The following is a 14296-nucleotide window of genomic DNA, read 5'->3' as shown; positions in this document are numbered from 1 at the left end:
TAAACCGCTTTTGGGACTGCCCCATTTATATAGCCCATGCTCCTCTCACTAATTATATCGATGGGACACAGGTGTTGATTCAGTGGCGTCATTATTTTGATTGGGCACCATCTTTGTAGTTTAAGTCGGTAGTTTTTGCTTCGTATTTAACATCGAAGACGGACTAAGGCGTCGGGTTAAAATACTCAGTGCAAATTCTCTCGGTTATTAAATCACATTATTTATATATTATATGAATTATCTAACCTGATACCAAATCAATTAGACCATAGCGTCCACCTCTCACAGGATATGTTACTGTGAGTATATGCTTTATCGAGTGTTTTTATATAGAACCGCCGCCATTTTTGTAGTTTTTATTCAGGCGACAGTCGTCTGTTGTAAAGTTTCGTAAAAAACACATGTTCATTGAAACCACAGAATCATGAACTTATTTTGTTATAAATAAACGTTCTTCTATTTATTTTCGCCGAAGGTCAATTAATCAAACCATTTAATAGTGCAAAATGATATTCGTTGTATGAAGAGGTGAGGTCAATCTGTTAATTAATGATCCACTACCATATTCCTCTCGAGCATAATCAGAGTATCTCGCAAAACGAGACAATTTTTTTGATGAGCAAATATTGTTCTCCCCATATGTTCAGTTCAATTCACATGGTGACCTTTGATATACAGGTTATTTACTCGTATTATGTTTTCAACATATGGAAATACATAACATATTCATACAACAACATTTGTCTGGCATGACATTTTAATATGTGTCATAGAGAGCATGCATGCAATGAATATTAAACATTTAATTAGCAAACAGACAGATCCTGTCTACATAAAGTTCTCAGTCTGTGCTAAGAATGTATTACAAACAATTGGTATTTAAACAGATATTAAGTTAGCAAACAAATAGTTCCTGTCTAAATCAAGTTCTAAAAAATGTATGACCTGTGCTATACATCACATTTTTTTATATATTCAATAAAATCCAATATTGCATCATGGGCATATCCTATGTACAGTTTTAGTCTCATTATTATAGGCACAGTTTTGCTAAGATTCATTCCTTACAGGGGCCCTATACAGAGAGTCTCGTGTAGCACAGTGTCAACGAGAGCTGTTGCACCGGGGCTCCTCAGCACCAAGATTGCCGTGATTCCTGTAAACTGTAAGTTGTTTTGCTCTGTAATATAAAAGGCTCCAATAACTACACTCTGATGCTAATTGCTCACATCATTAGAGTAAATGTTCTTTTTAAACATGGATTAGATATCTCAGCTAGCCCTGAAACAGCTCACACAGAACCACTGACAAACATTCATTTTAAGCATTCATTTTATTTTTAAATGCACAATTCGACGCACTTTACATTAACTGTGCATTTTGTTGTAATTTCATTATCCAATTTCAGGATTTTCGCTTGCTATGTGCAGAAACAAATGTCAATTGATCCCATGTAATATGGAATCCCTTAAGCCAGTATCCCTGTGCACTGTAGAACTTGTAGTTTTGTTTTCGATTACTGTTTGCACAGTGCTTCTGGAAAGCTTGTGGGGTACGCAAATGATAACTAACAACAATAAAATCCTCAACTGATACGATGTGACACACGGTAAACAGTCAAAATATCGACTACAAAATATCGAATGGACATAATATCAAGTTTTAAATATAGATTGGCCAAAATATCGACAGGACAGAATATAGACATCAAAAATATCGTTTTTAAGGTAAGTAATGTAATATCGAATGTTAAAAATATAGACAGTTAAAATATCGAAGTATATAATATAGGTTATTAAAATTATCGAATTTTTAATAATATCTAATTTTTTAAAGTGTTTTTTATGTTCTATGTGTGAAAAGTGTGTATTTATGTTATAATTAATTTTAATTAATGAAATTTGTTTTTTTAATTTTTGCGTAATTTCATTCTGTAGCGGGTTGTGGGTTTATAGGGGAATAGGGTGGGAAGTAATTTAATTATAATTAATTAAATATGTAAATTTATTTATTGGTATTAATTTTTAATTAATTGTTCATTAATTTATATTTGGTAATTAATTCAATTTTAATTGGCAATTAATTTTAATTAATTGGTTAATTGGTAATTATGTTAATTTTACTAATTTATTTCTGTAGCGGGTTGTGGGTGTATAGGGGAATAGGGTGGGAAGTAATTTAATTATAATTAGGGCTCCCAGTTTTATGGTATTTATTTTTTGGCCATTTCCGTCTGTATTTATCCATATTTTCTTATGCCCATTTTATCTGTATTTATCCATATTTATTTTGTGTTTTTTGCATATAAATTGTAAAACTGTACATTTCCATATCTATTTAACTGGTAAACGCTCACTCATACTTTGATGTCTGTCGTGTTTCAGCTATTTGCTGCCAAATTTTACATAACAATACATCCACTGGTAAATACTAGTATTATACCATAAATCTATGTTGACATATGCTGTTATTTAAAGGAATGTTATCCTGTGTTTTAATTTTCCATGCTGTTTATCTGTTAAGCTGCTGGTCTATAATTCATGAAAGACAGAGAGTCACTTAGAAGAAGCACAATTTTCTGTATTTATCCACTTTTAAAAATAAATGCAGACAGAAAACACATTGTTTTCTGTCTGTATTTATCTGTAAAAATCTGTAAAAACGGAAAAAAGGGAGCCTTAATTATAATTAATTAAATATATAAATGTATTTATTGGTATTCATTTTAATTAATTGTTAATTAATTTATATTTGGTAATTAATTAAATTTTTATTGGCAATTAATTTTAATAAATTGATTAATTGATAATTATGTTAATTTTACTAATTTATTTTCTGTAGCGGGTTTATAGGGGAATAGGGTGGGAAGTTATTTATTTATAATTAATTAAATAAATACATTTATTTAATTGTATTTAATTACAATTAAATGTTAATTAATTTTTAAATGTTAAATTATTAATTGTTAATTTGTAATTAATTTGTATTAATAGGTAAATAATTGTAATAATTATTTTTAATTTATAATTTTAATTGATTAATTATTATATTATATTAAATTGGTAATTACGTTTAATTAATTTTTTATAGATATTAATTTATATTTATTGAAATAATATATGAAGTATTTAATTTCACTACTATTGCACTCTCTGGAGTGAGAATAGTAATTTTTACCACTATGCTATCCAACGCGTTCCCTACTGTTGCACTCATTGGAGTGGGAATAGTAATTGTTACCCCTACGCTATCCAACGCTTTCCCTACTGTTGCACTCACTGGAGTGGGAATAGTAATTTTAACCCCTACGCTATCCAACGCTTTCCCTACTGTTGCACTCTTTGGAGTTGGAATGGTCATTTTTACCCCTACGCTATCCAACGCTTTCCCTACTGTTGCACCCACTGGAGTGGGAATAGTAATTTTAACCCCTACGCTATCCAACGCTTTCCCTACTGTTGCACTCTTTGGAGTTGGAATAGTAATTTTTACCCCTACGCTATCCAACGCTTTCCCTACTGTTGCACCCACTGGAGTGGGAATAGTAATTTTTACCCCTACGCTATCCAACGCTTTCCCTACTGTTGCACTCTTTGGAGTTGGAATAGTAATTTTTACCCCTACGCTATCCAACATTTTCCCTACTGTTGCACCCACTGGAAAGGGAATAGTAATTTTTAGCCCTACGCTATCCAACGCTTTCTCTACTGTTGCACCCACTGGAGTGGGAATAGTAATCTTTACCCCTACGCTATCCAACGCTTTCCCTACTGTTGCACTCTTTGGAGTTGGAATAGTAATTTTTACCCCTACGCTATCCAACGTTTTCCCTACTGTTGCACCCACTGGAGTGGGAATAGTAAATTTTACCCCTACGCTATCCAACGCTTTCCCTACTGTTGCACCCACTGGAGTGGGAATAGTAATTTTTACCCCTACGCTATCCAACGCTTTCTCTACTGTTGCACCCACTGGAAAGGGAATAGTAATTTTTAGCCCTACGCTATCCAACGCTTTCCCTACTGTTGCACCCACTGGAGTGGGAATAGTAATTTAAACCCTACGCTATCCAATGCTTTCCCTAATGTTGCAACCACTGGAGTGGGAATAGTAATTTTAACCCCTACGCTATTCAACGCTTTCCCTACTGTTGCACCCACTGGAGTGGGAATAGTAATTTTTACCCCTACGCTATCCAACGCTTTCCCTACTGTTGCACTCACTGGAGTGGGAATAGTAATTTTTAGCCCTACGCTATCCAACGCTTTCCCTACTGTTGCACCCACTGGAGTGGGAATAGTAATTTAAACCCTACGCTATCCAATGCTTTCCCTAATGTTGCAACCACTGGAGTGGGAATAGTAATTTTAACCCCTACGCTATTCAACGCTTTCCTTACTGTTGCACCCACTGGAGTGGGAATAGTAATTTTTACCCCTACGCTATCCAACGCTTTCCCTACTGTTGCACTCACTGGAGTGGGAATAGTAATTTTTACCCCTACGCTATCCAACGCATTCCCTACTGTTGCACTCTTTGGAGTGGGAATAGTAATTTAAACCCATACGCTATCCAACGCTTTCCCTACTGTTGCACTATTTGGAGTGGGAATAGTAATTTTTACCCCTACGCTATCCAACGCTTTCCCTACTGTTGCACTCCCTGGAGTGGGAATAGTAATTTTAACCCCTACGCTACCCAACGCTTTCCCTACTGTTGCACTCTTTGGAGTTGGAATAGTAATTTTTACCCCTACACTATCCACCGCTTTCCCCACTGTTGCACCGACTGGAGTGGGAATAGTAATTTTTACCTCTGCGCTATCCAACGCTTTCCCTACTGTTGCACTCTCTGGAGTGGGAATAGTATTTTTTATACTTCTGCTATCCTACAGTAATAATATTGGATATTATTTAATTATATAATGGTACTATATATATATATATATGTTTTAACAAATATGATTGTAAACATTTTTTTATAACTTTTATTAATTATTTAATTATTATAAGTTAATTTAAGTATTTTTAAGTATATTTTAGTAATCAATTTTAACTATTAATTTAATTTAACACTGTTTTAATAAAGTCCATATTTTAATAAACTATATTTTTGTAATTGATATTTTTGACTCGATATTTTTGTTCTTACCTGTTTGTAGATACAAACTCGATATTCTGTCTGTCGATATTTTGGCATCAATATTTTTGCTAGTAGATATTCCGTCTGTCGATATTATGGTAGTGATCCGTGACACACAACATGATGCCTCTTTGTAGCTGTGCACATCTATCCTTCGCTCCTTCTCCCACCTCGCACCCATACTCTGGAACGACCTGCACCTGCAATCTGTAACAACCTTACTAGAATTCAGTAGGAGTCTAAAGACCTGGCTCCTTAACAAATAGCCTGGGGCAGCCCAAAAAAAAATCCTCCCCCACACCCCTACGCTATCCAACGTTTTCCCTACTGTTGCACCCACTGGAGTGGGAATAGTAAATTTTACCCCTACGCTATCCAATGCTTTCCGTACTGTTGGACCCACTGGAGTGGGAATAGTAATTTTTACCCCTACGCTATCCAACGCTTTCTCTACTGTTGCACCCACTGGAGTGGGAATAGTAATCTTTACCCCTACGCTATCCAACGCTTTCCCTACTGTTGCACTCTTTGGAGTTGGAATAGTAATTTTTACCCCTACGCTATCCAACATTTTCCCTACTGTTGCACCCACTGGAGTGGGACTAGTAAATTTTACCCCTACGCTATCCAACGCTTTCCCTACTGTTGCACCCACTGGAGTGGGAATAGTAATTTTTACCCCTACGCTATCCAATGCTTTCTCTACTGTTGCACCCACTGGAGAGGGAATAGTAATTTTTAGCCCTACGCTATCCAACGCTTTCCCTACTGTTGCACCCACTGGAGTGGGAATAGTAATTTAAACCCTACGCTATCCAATGCTTTCCCTAATGTTGCAACCACTGGAGTGGGAATAGTAATTTTAACCCCTACGCTATTCAACGCTTTCCCTACTGTTGCACTCACTGGAGTGGGAATAGTAATTTTTAGCCCTACGCTATCCAACGCTTTCCCTACTGTTGCACCCACTGGAGTGGGAATAGTAATTTAAACCCTACGCTATCCAATGCTTTCCCTAATGTTGCAACCACTGGAGTGGGAATAGTAATTTTAACCCCTACGCTATTCAATGCTTTCCCTACTGTTGCACCCACTGGAGTGGGAATAGTAATTTTTACCCCTACGCTATCCAACGCTTTCCCTACTGTTGCACTCACTGGAGTGGGAATAGTAATTTTTACCCCTACGCTATCCAACGCATTCTCTACTGTTGCACTCTTTGGAGTGGGAATAGTAATTTAAACCCCTACGCTATCCAACGCTTTCCCTACTGTTGCACTATTTGGAGTGGGAATTGTAATTTTTACCCCTACGCTATCCAACGCTTTCCCTACTGTTGCACTCCCTGGAGTGGTAATAGTAATTTTAACCCCTACGCTATCCAACGCTTTCCCTACTGTTGCACTATTTGGAGTGGGAATAGTAATTTTTACCCCTACGCTATCCAACGCTTTCCCTACTGTTGCACTCTTTGGAGTTGGAATAGTAATTTTTACCCCTACACTATCCACCGCTTTCCCCACTGTTGCACCGACTGGAGTGGGAATAGTAATTTTTACCTCTGCGCTATCCAACGCTTTCTCTACTGTTGCACTCACTGGAGTGGGAATAGTCATTTTTAACTCTACGCTATCCAACGCTTTCCGTACTGTTGCACTCTCGTGAGTGGGAATAGTATTTTTTACACTTCTGCTATCCTACAGTAATAATATTGGATATTATTTAATTATATAATGGTGCTATATATATATGTTTTAACAAATATGATTGTAAAAAATTTTTTATAACTTTTATTAATTATTTAATTATTATAAGTTAATTTAAGTATTTTTAAGTATATTTTAGTAATCAATTTTAACTATTAATTTAATTTAACACTGTTTTTAATAAAGTCCATATTTTAGTAAACTATATTTTTGTAAACGATATTTTTGACTCAATATTTTTGTTCTTACCTGTTTGTAGATACAAACTCGATATTCTGTCTGTCGATATTTTGGCATCGATATTTTTGCTAGTAGATATTCTGTCTGTCGATATTATGGTAGTGATCCGTGACACACAACATGATGCCTCTTTGTAGCTGTGCACATCTATCTTTCGCTCCTTCTCCCACCTCGCACCCATACTCTGGAACGACCTGCACCTGCAATCTGTGACAACCTTACTAGAATTCAGTAGGAGTCTAAAGACCTGGCTCCTTAACAAATAGCCTGGGGCAGCCAAAAAAAAAATCCTCCCCCACACCCAGTGCCTGGAAACTCTCATGGGGGATAAGTCCCTCCCGCTCAATAAATCCCTATTGATCATATTTATTTATCTTAGTGAATAGGCTCCTTTGTGTACTGGTGCTTTGCAAATGTACTTTTCAACAGCATTAAGGTAGCACTGTTGCTCACTTACGCCTTTGTTATACTTTCAGCCTTGTATGCATGTAAAAGTATCTGTAGAGTGCAAATGTACCTGGAAAGCAGTGGAACACTTAAAAAGGAGTTGCATGTCCTCAGTACGATCATTTACAATGAGGCAAGCCTTCTGTGTTTTTCTTGCATTTCCAATTTCTAGCCTCTTGATGTCCTGGCTGCTCATGTGGAGCTGTACAGCAAAAGTGGCAAAATTACTAGCTAGATATGCAGGAGTGACATTTCTGTTAAGCTTGTATGTGTGGTAGCTGATTTGAAGATGATGTGGGTGTTGAAGTGGGAATAACATTGGTGGCAGTTGAGCTTTGTGGTGGGGTGTAATATTTGTTCTGAATTCTGGCAGGCAAGTAAAGTGAAAAATCCCAATTTCTTCAGGAGGGCAAATAGTGTATGTTAAACTACAGACATGAGTTTCCTCAAAGAAGATACCCTTGGAAAGGATAATCAGTAAATGTTGAAGTACATTCATGCAGTGTCAATGAAGCCAGGCGCTCTGCTGTAGTTTAACCAATTTTTAAAAACATTTGATGTGGGAACTCCTGTATATCATTAATTACCGCAATTGTGCTAGGTCAAGCAGTTTGTCATGGGTGCCCCCATATGCCACAGGTGCCCCCTTATGCCAATAATGACATACAATAGACCAGGCTACATTACCTGCTTCCCCAAATGTGGCATGGTTGTTCTCCGATATGTCATGAATTATCTCCTGTATGGTTGTTGACTTTATTGAGGTTTTTCCTTTTGCATAACTTGTCAGAGCCATTACATCATGTGCACTGCAACGGTTACAGTTTGAAACAGAATTGCAATCTATGGGTTCTAGCCCACTGTGTGACACATGGAGGTGTTGGATCTGGGTGTAACAACGAAGAAGCGCGCCCTCGCTGAGGCTGGGTGTGAGCATTCTAATTGTGTGGCTTAGATCGAAAGCTTATGGGCGATGGAAAACTAGTGAGACAAGTGTACATCTGCAACGCTAACTGTGGGTGAGGGGGAAGTTCTGCAGCAGCACCAGAGTAGGCAACAAGTAGTTTGCTGGGAGCTTGGTAGTTGTTGGGGGAAGTTTGGTTGAGCCAGCTCCTATCCAGTGGAGGTGGCAGTGGTGCGGTTGGGTCTAGGGCATATGTGTTTTCAAAGTTAAGGGCCAGGATTGGCGAGGTGGGCTAAGTGCTATGGGGGGGGGACCATGTCAAAGCATCATTATCTCTTGTATGTTACCACCATAATTTTTGCCACTGGTGTTCCTCATGTCAGGAATTGCCTCAAGTGTTCCTTCACCACCATTTTGCCAGGGGTTCCCCTTATACCAACAATTACATCAAATGTATCAGCATTGTGCCATGGGTGCCTCTGTAGGCAAAGAATTACCTCTATTTAACAAAATAGGGAGTGAAGAGGTAGTGTCCAAAACCGGACACTGGAGGTGGATACGTCCTCTTCTTGCAATGTATCATAAACTATAAGATCCACCCTCAGGAGGTTCAAAAAAGGAAAATTACAACTTAAAGGTCATGTGCTCTCTACCTCTCCCTCTCTGCTTCTCTCTACCTCTCTCTCTCTCTCTACCCCTCTACATCTCTACCTTCGTTGTCTCGTTCCGGGGGCTCCCACGTTGGGTCTGTCGGGATGCTATCTCGCAGGGGCTGCTTGAAAAGTAGGTGGGATGGGACGCACTCGGTGGTGCTGTGGGGTGTGTCGATAGGCACCAAGGAATTGGGTCAGTGCCGTTTCTGCATCTTCTCCTTGGTCTACGGCAATGCGCAGTGCTCGGTTGAGTGTTCGCATCAGACGCTCCACCTCCTCATTGGCTTGAGGTGATCTTTCGGTGATGAATCGTTTTACTTTCCAGGTATTCTTGAAATTCCCGGCCCTGGAACGGGGCCCCATTGTCTGATCTGATTATCGGGCAGACCCATCAGTGCGGATGTCTTGTCCAAGACTCTCTTTATGTGTGTGAACGCCGTCGACGCCAGAACCTCCACAACGGGGAACTTCGAGAAGGAGTCTACCATTACCAGCATGTTGCATCCATTGAAGAAACTTCCGAAGTCAAGGCTGACTTTGGCCCAGGGGGTCTCGCTGGGTTCTTCGGTGATCACCGGCGCCGGATCTCCCCCTGTGATGGTGCAGGCATGGCACAGTCTCACCATTTCCTCCACCAAGGAATCCATTGCCGGAAAACCATACTTTGTTCCTCAGCCTGGCATTTGTTTTGGCCTTCCCCTTATGTCCAACATGCACCAGCAGGAGTATCTGTTTCTGCAGCCTTTCCGGAATCACAATCACATGTCCTCTCAGGATGACTCCCTGCTCACCTACGCTAAGTTTGTGGCACACATGCCAGATGTGTTGTGGAGCGTGGCTGACTTCTGCCCTGAGAGCTCAGGTCCGATCCATGAAATGTGCCCAGCCGTTGCTCAACAGTGTGGTTTTCACCTGGGATGGTGTCTCGTCTTCAGTAGTGGCACGGCCGATCTCCACAAGTGTCATGGCCGTGGGCACGCTCCTTGCGAGACCATCTTCACGCATGCCTGTGAGTGAGATGCATCCGCTGATGATTTTTGAAGCGGTATGGATTCTGGGAGGCGTGATAGGTAGTCTGCCGGGCTGTGGGCCCCAGGATGAAAAATTACCTTGAAATTGTAGGACTGCAGCTGCACCGCCCATCACCCTATCCTCGGCGGTGCCAGCCTGGACGATCCTGCAAAGAGCGGGAGTAGGGGTTTGTGGTCGGTTACGACTTGGAATTCTTGGCCGCACAGGTATAAGTGAAAATGTTGAAACATCCCTTTAATCGCCAAGGCCTTCTTCTCAATTTGGGCATACCTTGTTTCAGTGTCTGTGAGGGCCTTACTAGCGTATGCTACCGGCCTCCAGGCTTCTGGGCTGTGCTCCTGAAGAAGGACTGCTCCGAGTCCAACAGTACGCCGCCCTGGATGGAAGTAAGCCATAACGTCTTTTCTAGCAGCGCTGCCTTGATGTTGTTGAATGCAGTATTGGCGGCCACAGTCAACTTCCACTTGTGGTCATTGCCTGTGAGGGCATGGAGCTGTTCTGACAGGGCAGCGAGGTTCGGAATGAATCTTCCACAGTATGTAGCCGTGCCAAGAAAGCTTCTCACTTCCGTGGGGTTCTTCGGGGTGCTGGCTGGGGAGATATGAGGTGCGTCAGCGTTTTTGGAGGTTGGAGCAGCGCACAATTTTCTAAAAAGTTGGCTGCCAGGCTTTTGCCTTCTCTTGATAACTCATATCCCAGAAAAAGGACATTGAGGTGGGCAATCCCCGATTTCTTTAAATTGAATGTATACCCTTCAGAGGCAAAGCCAAATATAATTGTATTCACTCTGTTCAAGTGCCTGTCCAAGTCATCGTCCGTAAGTTAGATGCCATCTACATATGATAATGCCTCATCATCATAGGTTTGTAGTAACTCTGTTACTCTGGCTGAAAATAACCCTGGACTATTCTTGAATCCCTGAAGGAGACAACAGAATTCACTCTGTGTCCCCATTATTGAAGTGCGGTCAAATACCTACTTTCATATACAATGTTTTGACAGAAGAAACCGTTAGAAATATCTAAAGTGGTTTTACATTTTTTACGCACAATGTTATTCATTAGTGCTGCACTGTGTGCATTTTGTTCTGCAAACGTTTTGCAACAGGAGTTTAAATGTCTGTAATCCAATACTTGATGATCTGTATTGTCTGGTTTGGAGACAGGAAACAAAGAATTGTTCATAGACGAGGTGCATGTTTCAATCACCCCTTGGTATTCAAGTTGATTTAATATCTCCCTGACCTGTTTTTTAGCTTCTTGCTTAACTGGATACTGCCTTTGTGCAGCTGGTTGAGTTTTTAATTGGATTTTATGGCGAGGAGAATCCTCATCCCATCCTACATGATTTTTGTGTAATGCAGGAGCCTGGGCCACTGCCCATTTCCTGGCATAGGTATATTTTAAATGAATTGGAATATTATTGGAGAAGGCTGGCATAATTATTTCTTCGGCACTCCCTGACAAATTCAGGTGGCCAGTCTTGTTCAGCTAGAAGAATGTCATAACCCTGAGAGAGCTTCTCCCAAAAGAGTGCTCCTATTTTTCTTGTTATGTCCCCCTCCATCCGGAGTGTTACTTCATATAACTTATGTGGGACACTAAACCTGGTATCTGCAGTTTCACCTTGGATGTACTCATTCAAGTCCAGTCTCCAGATGATCCTTCAAGTTCTTGCGAGCTATGGTGACTTCTGCTGCGCTGTCCAACATCGTTTGAGCCCATTCCCCGTTCTTGAGTTGTGTCCTCAAGATCCTCGGGATGTCTGATTTTTAGACCTGCTACCTTCGATTTGGTGAATTGAGTTTTCTTATTTTTTGTGTTGATCGTCTTTGGTCTTTACGCGTTCTTCCTTATATTCTGACCGTCCTCTTCTTTCGGATTTCTGTGATGAAGTCTGAACGGTACGAGAGGAACGTGTATCAGTATCTTGATATCTATCAGGTTTTCTCAAATTATCCCTATTCCTGAGGTTATACCTCCTTTCAGAGGGCTCCTTTAGAGGAGACCTACCTCTGGATTGAGAACGCTTCTCTTTAGAAGTTCGTTTAGTGTTCTCCCACTTCTTTTAGGTGTAGTAGAAGTTTTTTTAATAAAAACCTTCTCAGGACTTTCGGTCAGTTGGGGTTTAACTGGTTTACCACCCAAACTGTCTCTACCTAGTTCTTCATAGGATTTTTCAATTATTCTGGTTAGATCTTGAGGTAGCTCAGTTACATCAAACTCCCTTAACTTTTGTCGGATAGCCACGGATGCTGCTTCACCTTTATAATTAGCTAATATTATTGTTGAGACCTGTTTGAAATTCTTCAATAATTTCATACCCAGATTTAAGGGAGGCTCTGCCCCGTATTCATTTTGAATCTATTTCGGGACGTCTGGTATTACCGCCATTGACGGAACACCATGTGTTTTGGTGTAAATTGCAGCAAAGACTGTACCCCAAGTGTCACAGTCCTCCAGGTGTGGTGCGAACCCCATCGGTAAACAGATTGTTACAATTCTGTGTTTCTCATGATGGGTAGTATCAGGAAATACTGCCTCGATTTGAGTGATTTTTTGAGCTATTCAGAATGGAATTTGTTCCCGTTTTGCGGGTAATTTACCAATGACTGATTGTATAGTCTGTGGTGTAATTTTATTTGTGTTCCCGTTGTAAGGGGTGTGTTGCGGAATCCTAATTGCCGGTTGGGTTGTAAGAGTCCGCATGACATATTGAACCAATTGTCTGTGGATTTTAATTAGCTCCTTTAGTTGAACTATCAGTTCCTCATCTGTCATTTCGTCAATGGCAGGATGTGGTGTATAGCTGGCTAATACCGGCCTTGTTGCTCCTAGTCTACCTAGTGGACCGAGCCTGGTAATGTGCTTTATATGTTGTATGGCGCCTTTAAACCAGAGCGCATGCTCTTGTATTGTTAGTGGAATTTCAACATCCTTGAAAGGAACGTATGCATGTATCAGGAAAATTCACTTGGAGCCTAAAACGCCACACAACAGCCTGGTGATCCTAGAGGAGGGGTGAGTGCCTGGTTCCCGGAGCCGGTGGTCCCCCCATAGGGGCCGCTGATCGGGAGGGGCTCCTCTTTCCTCCATCCTGCCCCCTCTTGTTGTGGGGTAGGGTTCGGGACATGGCCACCGCATACGTGAAGCCTGGCCATCGAGTCGTTGGGACTGCGTGAGGGAGGAGACGCTGAACCCAGTGGACACTTTGTGCTGCTGGTCTTGGGTCCCTGTCTGTTGTCCTTGCTGCAACTGGCTTGGAAGGGGCCATGTTGGGAACCTCTTCAGATCATGCTGAGGCGTTAAAGTGCCTGTGGGGCAGAAATGGGCTACCATCGATGTGGAAATTGCCAGGCGTGCCCTAATGCCCTCACGGGCAACATCATCACTACCCCTGAACGCACCATGTCCCTGACCAAAATGACGAACTGTCGTAGTTCCAATTTGATCTACATTATCCTCTGTCCATGTAATCTCCCATATATTGGGGAAACTGGACGAGAAATACGTACCAGGATAGGGGAACACAAGTCTAATATTAGGACAGGCAAAATGGGCGCTCCCATTGTGAACCATCTGAAGTGGTCCATTCTTGAAAAAATCAAACCATGCTCTGGATCTGATCCTACCTCCATTCGACGAAAAAGGGAGGTCTTTTGGATATACTATTTGAACAGTGTGGAGGGAGGCCTCAATGAGGAATGTCCTTGGGCTAATGCCCTTATTTAGAACCTCTATCTACATTTTTTCCCTTCCTCCACCTCCGTATACTGTTCCTATGTATTATTAATATTAGTCCTTTCGGGTCATTTAAAACCTGTGGCCTGACCCTGTATAGTCTGTTGGAATTTTACTTACTATATAAACTTTTCCTGGCTCTTTCCATTAGCATAATTGTGTGATATATTTATCCCAAGGACAATCCGGTAGATGATTTTATTCTGTGGTTGGATAGCTCAAGATGGCCGACTCATCTACCTAATAGGCAGGTCCGCCCTTTGTTTTCATGGCCCTGCCTAGTCTCGCGTTACCTCCCGGGCTCGCGTTTGTATCTCAGGCGTGCATCGCGGCTACTTTAAAATCGGGATTTTCCTGTGAGTGTCCTTCTTCGCAGGAAACCGCCGTGAAGACCGCCACGTAGCCCCCATTCTGGACGCGTGAAGATACTAC

At 40.9% G+C, this 14296-nt stretch overlaps 1 protein-coding gene across 1 annotated transcript in view; it reads left to right on the top strand.

Moving 5' to 3' along the window:
- Positions 1-14296, top strand: part of LOC144818167 (baculoviral IAP repeat-containing protein 1-like) — a 1283508-nt gene that overhangs the window by 80974 nt on the left and 1188238 nt on the right. The gene's annotated exons all lie outside the window — the stretch shown is intronic.

This window comes from Lissotriton helveticus, chromosome 2_1, assembly GCF_964261635.1.
Source record: "Lissotriton helveticus chromosome 2_1, aLisHel1.1, whole genome shotgun sequence".
Lineage (NCBI taxonomy): Eukaryota > Metazoa > Chordata > Amphibia > Caudata > Salamandridae > Lissotriton > Lissotriton helveticus.
Note: the sequence above shows the minus strand (reverse complement) of the source record. Positions and strands in the feature narration are given on the sequence as shown.